Here is a 15,287-nt window from a genome sequence, read left to right as displayed (position 1 = left end):
CCGGTATTAGGGGAACGTTTTTTGAAAAGCATTATTTGTATGTTAAAACAGTTTTTACCACATAGCTCATAGGTAATTTTATTCATTTAATAAAAATCTGTGGAATGACCACCATGTTCTGAGTGCTGGGGTTGTTGGTATCTAAAAAGATACAAAGTCTCTTTTCTCAAGGAGTTTACATTCTAGTGGGGATATGTAACAATAAAAACTTAAATATGCTTGTTTATAAATGCACACACATACCTATGCATGCATAGATAAAATACACCTGATGGTGTGTGTGTGTGTGTGTGCGCGTGTGTGTATGAGAGAGAGAGAGAGAGAGAGAGAGAGAGAGCGCACAGGCAGGCTTGAGCGTGGATAGAGAAGTTGTCCTGTTTCCATCTTAACCAGGCATTACTCTTGGCATATACTTGCTCTGTCTTGTTCCTTTCAAACTCAGGACCATTAAGTCATTGTTTCTGACAATGTCTGGAAATAAATGCTACATTTGCTTTCCAGGATGTGACTCAGCAGGCGAAAGCCATGCCGTATGTATGCATGACAATAGTTTTGCCTTCACGCCCCTTTTAATATTATGATTCAATGAGCTTTACTTGTGAATAATTGATAAGGCATGAGATGGGTTTGATCTAATGAATTAAGTGTCTCTCTGTCTGGCTTAGAAGGACAGGCGTGGTTTATGTCTACGTACACAATCGGATGACTAATACCCCGCAGGGTTTGTATGCCCTCAGTCACCTACCTCGGCGCAAGCTTCTGAGCCTGCGCTGTTTTACTCCAAAACGGTCAAGTTATCATATAAGAACTTTTCTTCCTTCTCTTCGTGTCCTGTGTATACCTCTTTAGCCTGCATCTGGGGCTAGGACAGGTTTCCCAAATAGTTTTGCTACAAGAGTAGGCACAGGAAGGAGAGCTATTTTTTTCTTCTTTGCCTCTTCTCCCTGGAGAGAGATGCAGTCTTTCCCCTAAACTTAACCTCCCTGCTGATTGCAGAGAGCACCCTGGCCTTGCTTCAGCCTGTCATCATTTAGCAGCCTGACTTGGTCTAGAGCCGCACTCTCAAGGAATGACTGGGCTAGAAGGCACTGTTTTCCAAAATACAAGCTTTGAAGGCAAAGGATTAAAAATATTCACAGAGATTGGAGCCACCGGATAAGAGTAAAAATGAAAAAATAACCAATGGAGGTGTTGGATGCACTGAAAATGAGTGACTGGGAAGAGACAATAGATTAAAAATCAACACTGAGAAAGAGAAATCTCCCAGTTATTTTCTCAGTGAAAATTTAAGACCGTTTTTACTGGTCCACGTTTAGTTTCTTAACTTAATCTAGGTGTAAGCAATATCTTTCAGGAAGAAAAGAAAAGCTTCCTCTTTTTTAAATTTCCCAATTCCTTTGTGGCTGTGTTATATTCCCTACGGAGTGAAAAGTGAAAGCAGCAAATGTTTGTTGATGTTTCTCTGCTCCAGTCCTAGTTATATGACTCTTTAATATGGATTCGGAGTGTAAGGATGTTATTGTTTTTAATCCACGATTATTCATTTATATTTTATGCAGACGTGACATCTCAAAACATACTGCTCTTGGGTGGCCTCGGCCTGCAGCGGCTTGAAGCAGGATTTCAGTTCCCGGCCAGAGATTGAGGTTGGGCAGCGGCAGTGAGAGCGCTGAAACCTAATCACTAGACCACCAGGGACCAGTGGCCAGCGACAAGGCCCTGGCCCGTCAGCTGCGTAGAAATGAATTTCCACGTAGAGGTGGAAAGCAGTGAAAAAGTGTACAGTACGTGTGGATAGCCACACGGGTGGCTCAGAGAGAGAGAGTCGCACCCTTGTGGTAGTTTGAATCACTGTTATGGGGCATTTCTTCCGGATTTCCTTTGACCAGTCGTCTTGCTTTGCCTGGTTCTGAGTCCGTATTTGGTCTACCTCAGGGTCCTCCTCTGTGTGCGTGCGCACCTCTTAGCCAAGATGGATTCTAGCAAAGAGGCCTGTGGGTAGTTGGCATCACTTACTGTGGGGTGGCGCCGCCTCCCTTTTTGACCTCCAAGGAGCCTTTCTGTGCGTGTGTAGTCAGGAAGGTCTCCTTGGCTTCGAGGATGAGGAATATGTGGTCTTTTATCTGGGCAGGGCCCAGCCTCCTCTATCATCCTGCTTTTATGGAGTTTCTGCTGTTACGGAGTTTCTGTCCACAGGGGAGAAACTGCTCAGCCTGAGGCCCATCCGTGTCCTGTCTCAGTACCTGTTTCCCCTTGTGCAGCAACTTGAATAGAAATATCACAGACTCAGCCCTGAGTAAATATGTGATGCTCCTCTAAGTGTTGCACAGGCATATACTTTTGATTTCTCTGATACTGTGAAGAGGCTCCTGGGAGCTTGCCTGGGGCTTAGCTGCCCAGCCACTCTCTTAGGCCCTTACGTAGTAGACTGGTGTGCAAGCAGAAATCCTACTGAGAAAACGTGTAAACTGAAACACTGATAATTTCTCTCTGCAATGATCTTTTATTCCTGGGTCTATTTTTCAATTCCTTTAATGCTTATTGAGGGCTTGTATGTTCTAGGCATTTCGCTGTGTGCTGGCTATAAAAAAATGAGATCGTAGAAAACGTATCTTACTGTTCTACCCGTTGAGGAGGATTAGACAAGGAGGAATCTGTGCTGACCTTTGATTTTGAGGTGATACTTCCGCCAGACTGTAAGTCAGTAGAACAAGCTTCTCTTCCCCAGAATTGTTGGGAACCTGCCATTCAGTATCAACTCTCAGTGGAAATGGTGTGTGAGTAATTTTTCTGTTTTTCAAAGGATTCGTAGGTGAATCCTCAACATCCAGGGTCTGGTAATACATGACCACACGGAACTTAATTTGGTTGAGGACGTGTTGGTAGTAGAATTGTCTGTGTCTTTAACTGCCCCAGGGAAATGGCATATATCACATACTGCCATTTATTATCTTTACTGGTGTGTGTGTTCATCTCTTCTGTTTAGTTTTCAGCCAGGATTGTATCATTCATTTCTGTACCCCTTTCACAGAGTGACAAATATATGGGAATCTGCACACAAATGCTGATTGTTTTGTGTTTGTGAAAGAAATTAATGGAGAAGAAAAAGTCATGCACTTCCTTGTAGATTGTTGAAGGAGAGCAGTGGGATGCATGCATTGAGAACCGCTCTGGTTAATTCAGAGGGGTTTGAGTCAGGTCCCCGTTTGTAGGATTTCAGTGACTCCTAAAAGATTATTGTCTGCTTGCGATTCCGGGAGGGGCAGAAACCAGCCGACCAACCTGAATGAACAGAACACTATTTTGAGGCCTATGAGTCCCACATCCCTGGCTAAGAGCCTTTTCTATTGGAAGCATCTTGACTTCACGTCACTCCACAGGGTAGCATCCCTATTCCTACAGCAGGAGTCTGAGCCTTGAAGGCAGTGATTTAAACAAACTGGTGGGGTGGTTTGTGGATATTTTGACAGTATGATGTATGTTATGGATTTTTTCAGAGAAAACTCATATACTTGCCAACATGCCAAACTTTTGCCTGCGAGGGAATTTTTGTGATGTTAACGTATGTTTTCTCCCAGTATTTTTCCTATTATTTTTCTCCACTTAAGCAGCTAGCAGTCCCAGTGCACTTTTCTCCTCGGGGGAGGTTTGAGAGTTGGCAGAAAGCTGAACTTTTCTAGAAGGCACTTCCCTTCCTGACTTTTATTCCCTAAAGACTAAATCCAAGGAGGTTGTTATGCTTAGTGTCTTGCACACAGGGAGAGAGAGGTTCCCTCTGACAGAAAAAGAGAGAAGAAAGGATTTTGCCACAGACTCAGAACACACATGGAGCAAATGGACCGCCCATACGCCAAAAATATATGAACCACAGCCCAGACCTCACACTTTACATGAAATCTAATTCAAATGGATCATGGGCTTAAATGTAAAACATAAAACTATAACATATTTAGGAAAAAATCTTTGAGATCATAGAGTTTATAACTTGACATCAGAAACATGTCCATGAAAGGAAAACATTAATAAATTGATCTCATCAAAATGAGAAAATTTTATTCTGTGAAAGTCCCTGTGAAGAGGATGAAAAGATAAGTTATAGACTGGCCAAAGATATTTGCAAATCATATGTCCAACAAAGGACAAATAATCTGAAAATACAGAAAGAACTCTCAAAGCTCAACAGTAACAAACAACCTAATTAGAAAATGGCTGCAAAACATGGACGGTGGTTTCACTGAAAGGGCATACAGATCGCAGGTAAGCACAGGGAAAGATGTTCAGCGTCATTAGCGATGGTGGAAATACAAGGCCACCAGGTGCTATCACTACACACTTATCAGAATGGCTAAAACAAAACAAAATACTGATAACCAAATGTTGGTGAGGATGCAGGGAAACTGGATTGCTCATAAATTGCTTGTAAATGGTATAGCCGCTCTGGGAAACATTTTGACAGTTGCTTAAAAAACTAAACATGCACTGCCATACGACCTAGCAATTGCATTTCTGGGTGTTTATCTCAAGGAAACAAAAACTGTGTTCACAAAAATACTTCTTCACAAGTACTTAGTGTAAAGCAGCTTTATTTGTAATAGCCGAAAACTGGAATCAGCCCAGATGTCCTTCATCAAGGGAATGGTTATCCAATCTGCAGTACAACCATAGCATGGGATGCTGCTTGGCAATAGAAAGGAATGGCCTGTTGATACATAACAATTGCGATGGACCTCCTGGCGGTTATGCTGAGTGAAAATTGTCAATCCCAGAAGATCCCATACTGTGTGAGTCCATGTTTATAACATTTTTGAAATGAATCTTAGAACTGGAGGACGGATTAGTGGTTATCCAGGGTGAGGGAATCAAGAGAGGGGAGCGAGAGGGAGGTAGGTTTAGTTAGAAAAGGGCAATGTGAGGCATCCTTGGGGTGTAGGACCTTTACAGTGATGGGGTTCCAGGAAGTTACACAGTTAATAAAATGGTATAGAATTTAATACGCACACACAGACACATACTCAAATGAATATAAGCAAAACTGGAGAAATTTAATAAGATCAGGGGATTGTATCAAAGTCAATATCTTCCTTGAAAAACCGTTTTATATATATATATTCAATTACATATGTATGTAACTTGAATATATGTGTAGTTACATATATGTGTAACTATTATACTAGTTTTAAAATATAGTTACATATCTAATAGTACATATACAGGTAACAGTTACATATCTATGTAATACATAGTTACATGTATATGTAATAGTTACATTACATATATAACTATTAGTTACATATATATTACATATATAATAGTTACACATGTAACTATTAAGGCTATGTATATATGTAACTATTATATTAGAGTTGAAAAATATTACTATTAAGGGAAACCAGACAGATGTTCAAGGGATTTTTCTATATTCTCACAACAGCATGTGAATCTATGGTTATCTTAAAAACATTTTTTTTAAACCATCCATAGAGACTGGGGAGGGAGCAGAGTTTTCTGAGTTCCACTTTCAGGCTGACCAGTACTCTGCTCCCTGAGAACTTGCTACTCCCCATTTCATCCTGGCTTATCAGGAGGTGGCAAGACTCAGAGGGCAGTGGCTGTGGGGTTTTTCCCTTGAGCAAAATGTTCTGAGCCTCTCAAGTAAATGGAAAGCATCAGCCCTCAGACTGGACAGGAGCATGTGAGTAGAGCCCTGCGCTTAGAAGATCTAACAAATGAACTGGACTTACTCCCCAAGGTCCGAGATTACTGTACTACTCCAGCAACAATAATAAGTGCTTGAGGGCTTCCCTGGTGGCGCAGTGGTTGGGAGTCCGCCTGCCGATGCAGGGGACGCGGATTCGTGCCCCGGTCCGGGAGGATCCCACATGCCGCGGAGCGGCTGGGCCCGTGAGCCATGGCCGCTGAGCCGGCGCGTCTGGAGCCTGTGCTCTGCAACGGGAGAGGCCACAACGGTGAGAGGCCCGCGTACCGCAAAAAACAAAACAAAACAAAAACAAAACAAAACAAAATAAGTGCTTGAATTCCACACTAGCTTGATGGACTCAAAGTTGAAAATAATTGTATTTTAAAGAGAATTTTTTTAAGTGATGGTGATAACAATAGTAGATGAGTTATTCCAAGCTATGTTTCCCTCTGAGAAAAACCAAAAATCTGTTCAAAGATAATTGAGAGCTAAAAAAGTAGTGAAAATGTGTGGAGCCAGGTTCCCAAAATAGGAGACGGAGGAGTGAGTTCGGCATCTGAGGAAGCTTCTTCTCTCCAGGGGATTGCAGTGGCTGAGTGGCTCAGAAGTGGGGCAGAGCTGTTGGAAGCATCAGAGTGCAAGTGGATCAAAAGTGGTAGTACAAGACCCACCAAAGAAGAGGCACTTTAGGAGGGAGCTCAAAGAACTGTACCCTTGAAGCAGTGAGGAACTGGAAATAGAGCAGCCCTTGCAAGTATTGCAACTCAGCCTCAAATAATATTAATTACCATTTGGATTAAGATGATGTGGGATTGCTGGTGCCCCTAGATTACCTTACCTGCGAGAAGCAGAAGTGCATCTTTGGGGGCTGGGGGACTAACACAAAGTGCTCAAGTGATTTCTGTGTTTTACACATACTGTATCTAATAATCCAAATTCAACACGCTGTTTTGTCTCAATCCTGACTGATGAACTGCAGTGCAGTTCTGGCACCAACTCCCCAGAATTAATAGATCATACAAATTACGGGCTTTGTTCCCTACAAAACTGCCCTTATCTCAGACAACAGCCACAAGGAGAGGGGTGGTCCTCAGACCATCTGTACTGCTGTACAGCTGGCTACAAATTTGGGGGTTCCCATAACGCCTTTAGATTTAAGAACTCAGGAAAGTGCTGTACTTACGATTACAATTTTATTATAAAGGATTACAAATCGGGCCAGATGTAGCTGTGTATAGGGCGAGGTCTGGGAGGGTTTCAAATGTAGAGTTTCTTTTCCCTGTACCTGTGGATCAAGACGTCTTACCCTCCTGGCACATCATCGTGTGTCCATCATCCAGGAAGTTCAGTCAAGCTTTTGTCCTAGAGTGTTTTTCTTGGGGTTTTGTTATGTAGGAGTGTTTGAGTTCAATCATGTACTCAATTATTTAATTAATCTCTACCACACTTTCACTCCTCAGAGGTCAGGCTGGATCAAACTTCCAACCCTCTGGTCATCTGATTTGTCTTTCCAGCATGGCCAACCCTCTTACTGAAGCTATCTGGGGGCCCACGACGAGTGCCCCCATTACCATAAATGAAGGTGTGATCTAAGAGGCTCATGAAAAACATAGTCTCTTACATCACTTGGGAAATTCAAGGGTTTAGAATCTCCCTTCTAGGAACCAGGGGCATGGGTCAGCCAAATTCTTTGTTATACAGCACAGGCATATAAAATAGGACCCACCTGAAAAGCAAAGGCAAACACACTATAGAAAAAGGCATACAGGTCATGGATACACAGATAATAGTGTTATCACAAGTAGAATTTGAAATATTTATGATTATTATCTAAGAATTAAAAGACCAGGTGAATAAATTTGGTGGAGAACTGGTAACTATAAGAAGGGGTCATATAGACATTCTAAAACTGAAAATTAAAATAACTGATATTAGAACAGATAGATTTAATATCAGCTTCAACATAGCTGAAAAGAGAATTATTGAACTGGAAATAATGTCAGAAGAAATATTCTGACCTAATACTGAAACATTGATAGTCAAAAGATTGGGAAATATGAAAAAGAGCATACGAAATACATGGTAAATAATGAATGGTCTATCATACATGTATTGGAGTTCCAAAAATAAAAGGATAGAGAAGAGAGGGAGGCAGCAGGAGAAGGAAAGCAGGACGGAGACAGAGAACAAGAGTGCTTGCAAGTTCACAAGGCACAGGCAATGTTTAATACAGTTGCTTAAGAATTCTCCACAACTGACTAAGTATATTAAGCCACAGATTCAAGAACTATGAACCCTAAGTAAGACAAATGAAAAGAAACCACACTTACATCAAACTAAAAGTACTGAAAAGTAAACACAAAATTAAACACTTAAAAACGGATAGAAAAAAAGACGTGATATCTTTAAGGGGACAACAGTAAGATTTACAGCTCACTTCAAGTAAGAGACAATTGGAGACATTGGATATAAGCTTAAAAGTACTTAAAGAAAGTAACTGCCAACCTAAAATTTTTAAATCTAGTAAAATGTGATATTTTTCAAAACAAAAGAAAAGCATAAAAGTGGCTAAATTTTATAATCATCCTCTTCATTTTCTTCCTAGTATAGTCCTAGTATATTTTCTCCTAATATATAAATATTTTAAAAAAACATTAAATAAGTGATTTTTAAAAATTAAGACTTTTGAAATTGAAGCATAGTTGATTTATAATATTGTGTTAGTTTCAGGTGTACCACATAGTGGTTCAGTTATTTTTTTATTATGTTCCATTATAGGTTATTACAAGATATTGAATATAATTCCTTGTACTATACAGTAAATCCTTGTTGCTTATCTATTTTATGTATAATAGTTTGTATCTGTTAAATGCCATATCCCTAATTTGTCCCTCCCCACCTTTCCCTTTTGGTAACCATAAGTTTGTTTTCGGTGTCTGTGAGTCTGTTTCTGTTTTGTATATAGATTCATTTGCATTATATTTTAGATTCCCTATGAAAATGATAACACGTAGTATTTGTCTTTCTCTGTCTGACCTATTTCACTAAGCATAATGTTCTTTGGCCCATCCATGTTCCTGCAAATGGCAATACTTCATTCTTTTTATGGCTGAGTGGTATTCCATTGTATACATATACCACACCTTCTTAAGCCAGTCGTCTGTTGATGGGCACTTGGTTGTTTCCATGTTTTGGCTCTTGTAAATAGTGTTGCTGTGAACATTGAGGTGCATGTATCTTTTCGAATTAGAGTTTTTATTTTCTCAGGATATGTACGCAGGAGTTGGATTGCTGCATCACATGTTAGCTTTATTTTTAGTTTTTTTAAGGAACCTTTATACTGTTTTCCATGGTGGCTGCATCAATTTAGATTCCCACCAACAGTGTACAAGGGTTCCCTTTTCTCCACACCCTCTCCAGCATTTATTATTTGTAGACTTTTTGATGATACCCATTCTGACACGTGTGAGTTGATATCTCATTGTGGTTTTGATTTGCATTTTTCTAATAATTACTGATGTTGAACATATTTTTATGTGCCTTTTGACCATCTGTAACTCTTTTTTGGAAAAATGTCTCTTTAGGTCTTCTGCCCATTTTTTGATTGGGTTTGTTTTTTCCATATTGAGTTGTATGAGCCCTTTGCATATTTTGGATATTAACCCCTTGTTGGTCACATTGTTTGCAAGTATTTTCTCCCATTCCGTATGTTGTCTTTTTGTTTTGTTGATGGTTTCCTTTGCTGTGCAAAAGCTTTTAAGTTTGATTAGGTCCCATTTGTTTATTTTTGTTTTTATTTCTTTTGCCTTGGGAAACTGCTGTAAGAAGACATTGGTACGATTTATGTCAGAGAATGTTGTTCCTATGTTCTCTTCTAGGAGTTTTTTGGTGTCATGTCATATATTTATATCTTTAAACCATTTGGAGCTTATTTTTGTATATGGTGTGAGGGAGTGTTCTAATTTCTTGGATTTACATGTAGCTGTCCAGCTTTCCCAGTACCACTTGTTGAAGAGATTGTCTTTTCTCCATTGTATATTCCTGCCTCCTTTGTCATAGATTAATTGACCATAGATGCATTGGTTTATTTCTGGGCTCCCTATTCTCTTCCATTGATCTATATATCTGTTTTTGTGCTAATAACATGCTCTTTTGATTACTGTGGCTTTAATAAGCATTCTTTTTTGGAGGAGTTTCAGATTTACAAAGAAATTGAGCAGAAAGTACAGATACGTCCCACATATCGCTTCCAGACCTTCCTCTGCAGTTTTCCTATTATTAAAATGTTGCTTTAGTGTGGTACTTCCTTTACAACTGATGAGTCAATATGGACACATTAGTATTAATTAAAGTCTGTTATTTACATTAGGATTCACTTTTAGTTTTGTATATTTTCTGGGTTTTGAGAAATGTATAATGACATATATCCACCCTTGTAATGCACACAGAATAGTTTCAGTGCCTTAAAAATCTCCTGTACTCTACCTATTTAAGACTATCCTTTTTTCATTGGAAGGAGTGGAGCACCTTTGTGCCTTTGTCAAAGGTCAATTGACTATATTCGTATGAGCCTATTTTAGGGATCTCTATTTTGTTCCGTTTATGTATTTGTCTGCTCTTTCACCAGGACCACACCATCTTGATTACTGTAGCTTTCTAGTAAGTCTTGAAGTTTGGTAGTGTCGTTCTTCCAACTTTGTTCTCCTTTAATATTGTGTTGGGGTATTCTGGGTCTTTGGCCTTTCTGTATAAACTTCAGAATTGCTTTGAAGATAACTGATTAGTTTCCTAGGGTTATCGATTGGGTTTGAGTTGAATCTATGGATCAGGTTGAGAAGAACTGATATCTTGACCGTATTGAGTCTTCCTGTTTGTACATGTGGAATGTTTCTCCAGTTATTTACTCTTTGATTTCTTTCATCAGACTTTTGTAGTTTTTCTCATATAGCTCTTGTACATATTTTGTAAGAAATATACCTTTCTTTTCCTTTTGGTGGTAATATAAACAGTATTGTGTTTTAATTTCAAAGTTTTGTTGTTCATCACTGGTATATAAGAAAGTTGAGCTTGTCCATTAATCTTTCCATTAATCTTCTATCCTGTAACCTTCCTATAATTGCTTCTTAGTTTCAGGAGTTTTATTTTTGTTGTTGATTCTTTGGGATTTTCTACATAGACCGTCATGTCATCTGCAAAAGAAAACAGTTGTTTTTTTTTCTCTCCTCAATTCACATACCTTTTTTTCCTTGTTTTATTGCATTAGCTAATACTTCTAGTACAATGTTGAAAAGGATTGGTGAGAGGGGAAATTCTTGCCTTTTTCTGTATCTTAGGGGGAAATTATTTAGTTTCTCACTATTAAGAATGATGTTGAGTGTAGATGATCTTCATGAAGTTGAGGACGTTCCCTCCTATTCCTAGTTTTCTAAGAGTTTTCACTGTGAATGGATGTGGGATTCTGTCAAATGCTTTTTGCGTTTATTGATATGATAACATGGTTTTTATTCTTTAGCCTGTGCATGTGATGGATTTTATGAATGTTCAGTGATACTTTAAATTAGTAAACTTATGTGTACAAAAGGGGAAAAGTAATCATTTTTGCTACATGGATTAACGCAGCACATTTCTTTTGAGGTAAAAAGTAGTGATAGTTCCTATGGATACCAATTATGACTTTTAAAGTCTATCTCGTTAGGATTTAAAAAAACATTTTTCAAAAGAGAATTTAGTTCTCTGGTCAGTCATTCATTTATTGAACATCAAGTTTGGAAAAATGAAGAATTCTGATATTATTTTACTGCTCTTCATTGCAGTAACTAAAATACAGTGATATGACTTTTTTGTCCCTACTGAATTCTACATAAGCATGTCAATCTTTAGAAGCCAGTAAACTACTCTTCTTTATTTTTAACTTGTGTAATTGATTCATCATCAAAATTGGATGTGACTGATTACATTTCCTTGTATTATTTTTGTTCCCTCTTTTGTTGTTCAGCGTTTGTTACACACTCTAGCCTCTCTCTGGACAAGAAAGAAACCAGTATGTGTTCAAAAAGTAGAACACTAATGACAACATCCCTTATCCCCATTGCTTTAAGGTCATATGGTAAATGTTAAAAGAAATAGTTCACTTGAAGGAAAAAAAAAGGTGGTGTCTGTGGTACTGCAGTAATAATTGACTATGAGCTGTCCAGTGTTAAAATAATATACTAAATTTAAGGCTTCCTTATGTTGAAGAAACAAAAGTAAACTGAAAATGACCTAATCGTTATTTTTGTAATTCATGTATAAGACAATTCTTCTGCTCATGCTTCACTGATCAAACTAACGTTTTTGGGATGATCCAAGTGTTCGGAAACACTCTGAATTTATCTGTAGTTATCGTGGGGAGAAAAAAAAGGAATCACTCACAATGTAAATATTAATTCCAGATTTAGAAATATAAGTAGATAAGTTGGACTTTCTCTCAGTTATTATGGTGTTTAATTTTATGTGTCAACTTGACTGGGCCACACAGTATCCAGATATTTGATCAGATTATTTGATCAAATTATTCTAGGTGTTTCTGTGAGGGTGTTTTTAGGTGAGTTTACCATTTAAATCTATAGACTGAGTAAAGCAGATTGCTCTCCCTCCTGTGGGTGGGCCTCATATAATCAGTTAAAGGCCTGAATAGAACAGAAAGGCTGACTCTTCGTGAATCAGAGGGACCTCTTTCTGCCTAACTGCCTTTGAGCTGAGACATCAGTTATTTCTTACCTTTGAACTGAAACCGAAACATCAGTTCTTCTTGGATCTTGAACCTGTCAGTCTTTGGAATGGGACTATACCATTGGCTCTCCTGGTTTTCAGGTATTTGGGCTTGGACCGGAACTTGTATCATCAGCTCTCCTGGGTCTCCAGCAGATCTTGGGACTTGTCAGCCTCCATGATTGCATGAGCAGACTCCTTATAGTAAATTCTTTCTATAAAATTATATATATATATACACACACACACACACACACACACACATATTCACACATATATATGAATGTATTTTTATATAACATATATTCTATATATTAAGATTTATATATATATATATATCTCCACAACTTGGATCACAGCGTAGATGGCTACTCTTGGTATGTAGTGGGCAGAGGCCAGGAATGTAGAAAATATCCTACAGTGCACAGGACAGCCCCCCACAGCAAAGAACTACCTGGACCAAAGTGTCAGTAGTGCTACTGTTTAGAGACGGGTAGGCCATAGTTTCCTAACTTTGGCTCCCCCTTACGACCAGCTGGGGAGCTTTTAAAACACCTGACTCCAAATTTGGCTTAATTGGCCAGTGGTGAGGGCAAGGTTTCAGGATTTTAAAAGCTATCTACATGATTATATTCAGAACCACCATTAAAAGCCCCTACTGAAGACCCTGGTCATTGATGTACCTAAAATTCTTAGGTTATAATGGATGGATCAGGGTGATCCTGAATCAAGTTTAATGTCAAAAGATAAACAAGTAGTCATTATTACCTCCTGATGTGATGTAATAGGAAGGCAAACACCAGTTTCTGAAATGTTCTTGCCCAAGAATCACAAACTTGAACCTGAGTAAGTTTCTAGATTTCTAGATCTATCACGTAGAGGCAGATGTTAAAAAACACTGTGAGGATGTTATCAGCAAAATTCAGAATGTAGAAAATACTCCAGGACAAATGATACAGTTTTTTTTTGTAAACAAATGGCAAGAAGGAAAAAAGAAGAGGAAGGGAGAACTGTTCTAGAATAAAATAAAGACACCAAACCAATTTATGCATCTCATTTGGATCTTGATTTGAAAAAGCAACAAAGAAAAAGACATTTTTTTCCTTGAAGAACAATTTATTCAGATTTTTCCCATCCTGTGACATGATGGATAAAAGTAGATTCATTATTAAAATAGAATAAAATTTGAAAGCAAGTTAACCTGAGAATGATTACGTCATGTTTCTCGGTAGGATGCCTGATCATTCTGTTTTCTATGACTTTTGCTACATTAAAAAAATTTTTATTTTATATTGGAGTATAGTTGATTAACAATGTTGTGTTAGTTTCAGGTGTACAGCAAAGTGATTCAGTTATACATATACATGTATCTATTCTTTTTCAAATTCTTTTCCCATTTAGGTTATTACAAAGTATTGAGCAGAGTTCCCTGTGCTATACAGTAGGTCCTTGTTGGTTATTTTACCTTATTTTATTTTATTTATTTATTTTTTGCGGTACGTGGGCTTCTCACTGTCGTGGCCCCTCCCGTTGCGGAGCACAGGCTCCGGACACGCAGGCTCAGCGGCCATGGCTCACGGGCCCAGCCGCTCCGCGGCATGTGGGATCTTCCCGGACCGGGGCACGAACCCGTGTCCCCTGCATCGGCAGGCGGACTCTCAACCACTGCACCACCAGGGAAGCCTCTGGTTATCTATTTTAAATATAGTAGTGTGTATATGTCAATCCCATACTCCCTAACTATCCCTACCCCCAACCCTTCCCTCCTGGTAACCATAAGTTCCTTCTGCAAGTCTCTGAGTCTGTTTGTGTTGCGTAAATAGGTTCATTTGTATCTTTTTTTTTAGATTCTGCATATAAGTGATATAATGATTTTTGTCTTTCTCTGTCTGACTTACTTCACATAGTATGATAATCTCCTGGTCCATCCTTGTTGCTGCAAATGACATTAGTTCAATCTGAAAAAGACATTTTTGAGACAATTGGGAAAATTTGAACAGTGAATGGGTATTTCATAAAAACAAATTTTTTTTTTTTTTTTTTTTTTTTGCGGTACATGGGCCTCTCACTGTTGTGGCCTCTCCTGTTGCGGAGCACAGGCTCCGGACGCGCAGGCTCAGCGGCCATGGCTCAGCGGCCATGGCTCACGGGCCCAGCCGCTCCGCGGCACGTGGGATCCTCCCGGCCCGGGGCACGAACCCGTGTCCCTTGCATCGGCAGGCGGACCCTCAACCACTGCGGCACCAGGGAAGCCCAGTAAAAACAAATTTTATATATATGTATATCAAGTATAGAAAAATACTTTTGTATTATTTTATGTGGAGGTTGTATGTCGAAGGAAAACTTGTGGTTATAGGTGAAACAAGGTTGGCCCTATATTGATCACTGTTGAAACTATGTGCTGGGTGTATTGGGGTTTATTATAATATTCTCTCTCCTTTTGTGTGTCTTTGAAAAGTTCCACAATAAAAATAGAATGAGAAGGAATATCTGAGTAGGTAAGAGGAATGCAGGCGAGAATGGTGTTAGGAAAACTGTCAAAGCAGTAGGGTTTTCCAAAGTGTTTAAAATAAATAAGTCCACTGGATTTGGTAACATGAAGGTCATTTGATGGCCTCAGCTAAATCTGTCTCAGTGGAGAAGTGGGTCTGCAGACAAGATTGAGTGCACTGAGGATTAAGAGGAGGTGGTAATGAGGCAGAAAAGCAGGGGAAGCAGGGGAGGAAAATATGGTCACACGTTATTAAGTTTGTGACTGGACAGGGTTATGTGTGTTTGGATGATTAAGAGACCCAGTGGAGGGGGGAGATGGTGAGCACTTGGGAAAGAAACAGGAAAC

The 15,287-nt window shown here is 39.1% G+C and overlaps 1 protein-coding gene across 2 annotated transcripts in view; it reads left to right on the top strand.

Moving 5' to 3' along the window:
* Window positions 1-15,287, top strand: part of RYR2 (ryanodine receptor 2) — a gene marked incomplete at both ends in the record, with an annotated part of 711,173 nt that overhangs the window by 318,906 nt on the left and 376,980 nt on the right. The gene's annotated exons all lie outside the window — the stretch shown is intronic.

This window comes from Leucopleurus acutus (assembly GCF_964270905.1).
Source record: "Leucopleurus acutus genome assembly, chromosome: 14".
NCBI lineage: Eukaryota > Metazoa > Chordata > Mammalia > Artiodactyla > Delphinidae > Leucopleurus > Leucopleurus acutus.
The sequence above is the reverse complement of the archived record's forward strand: the minus strand, read 5'-3'. Positions and strand labels throughout refer to the sequence as shown.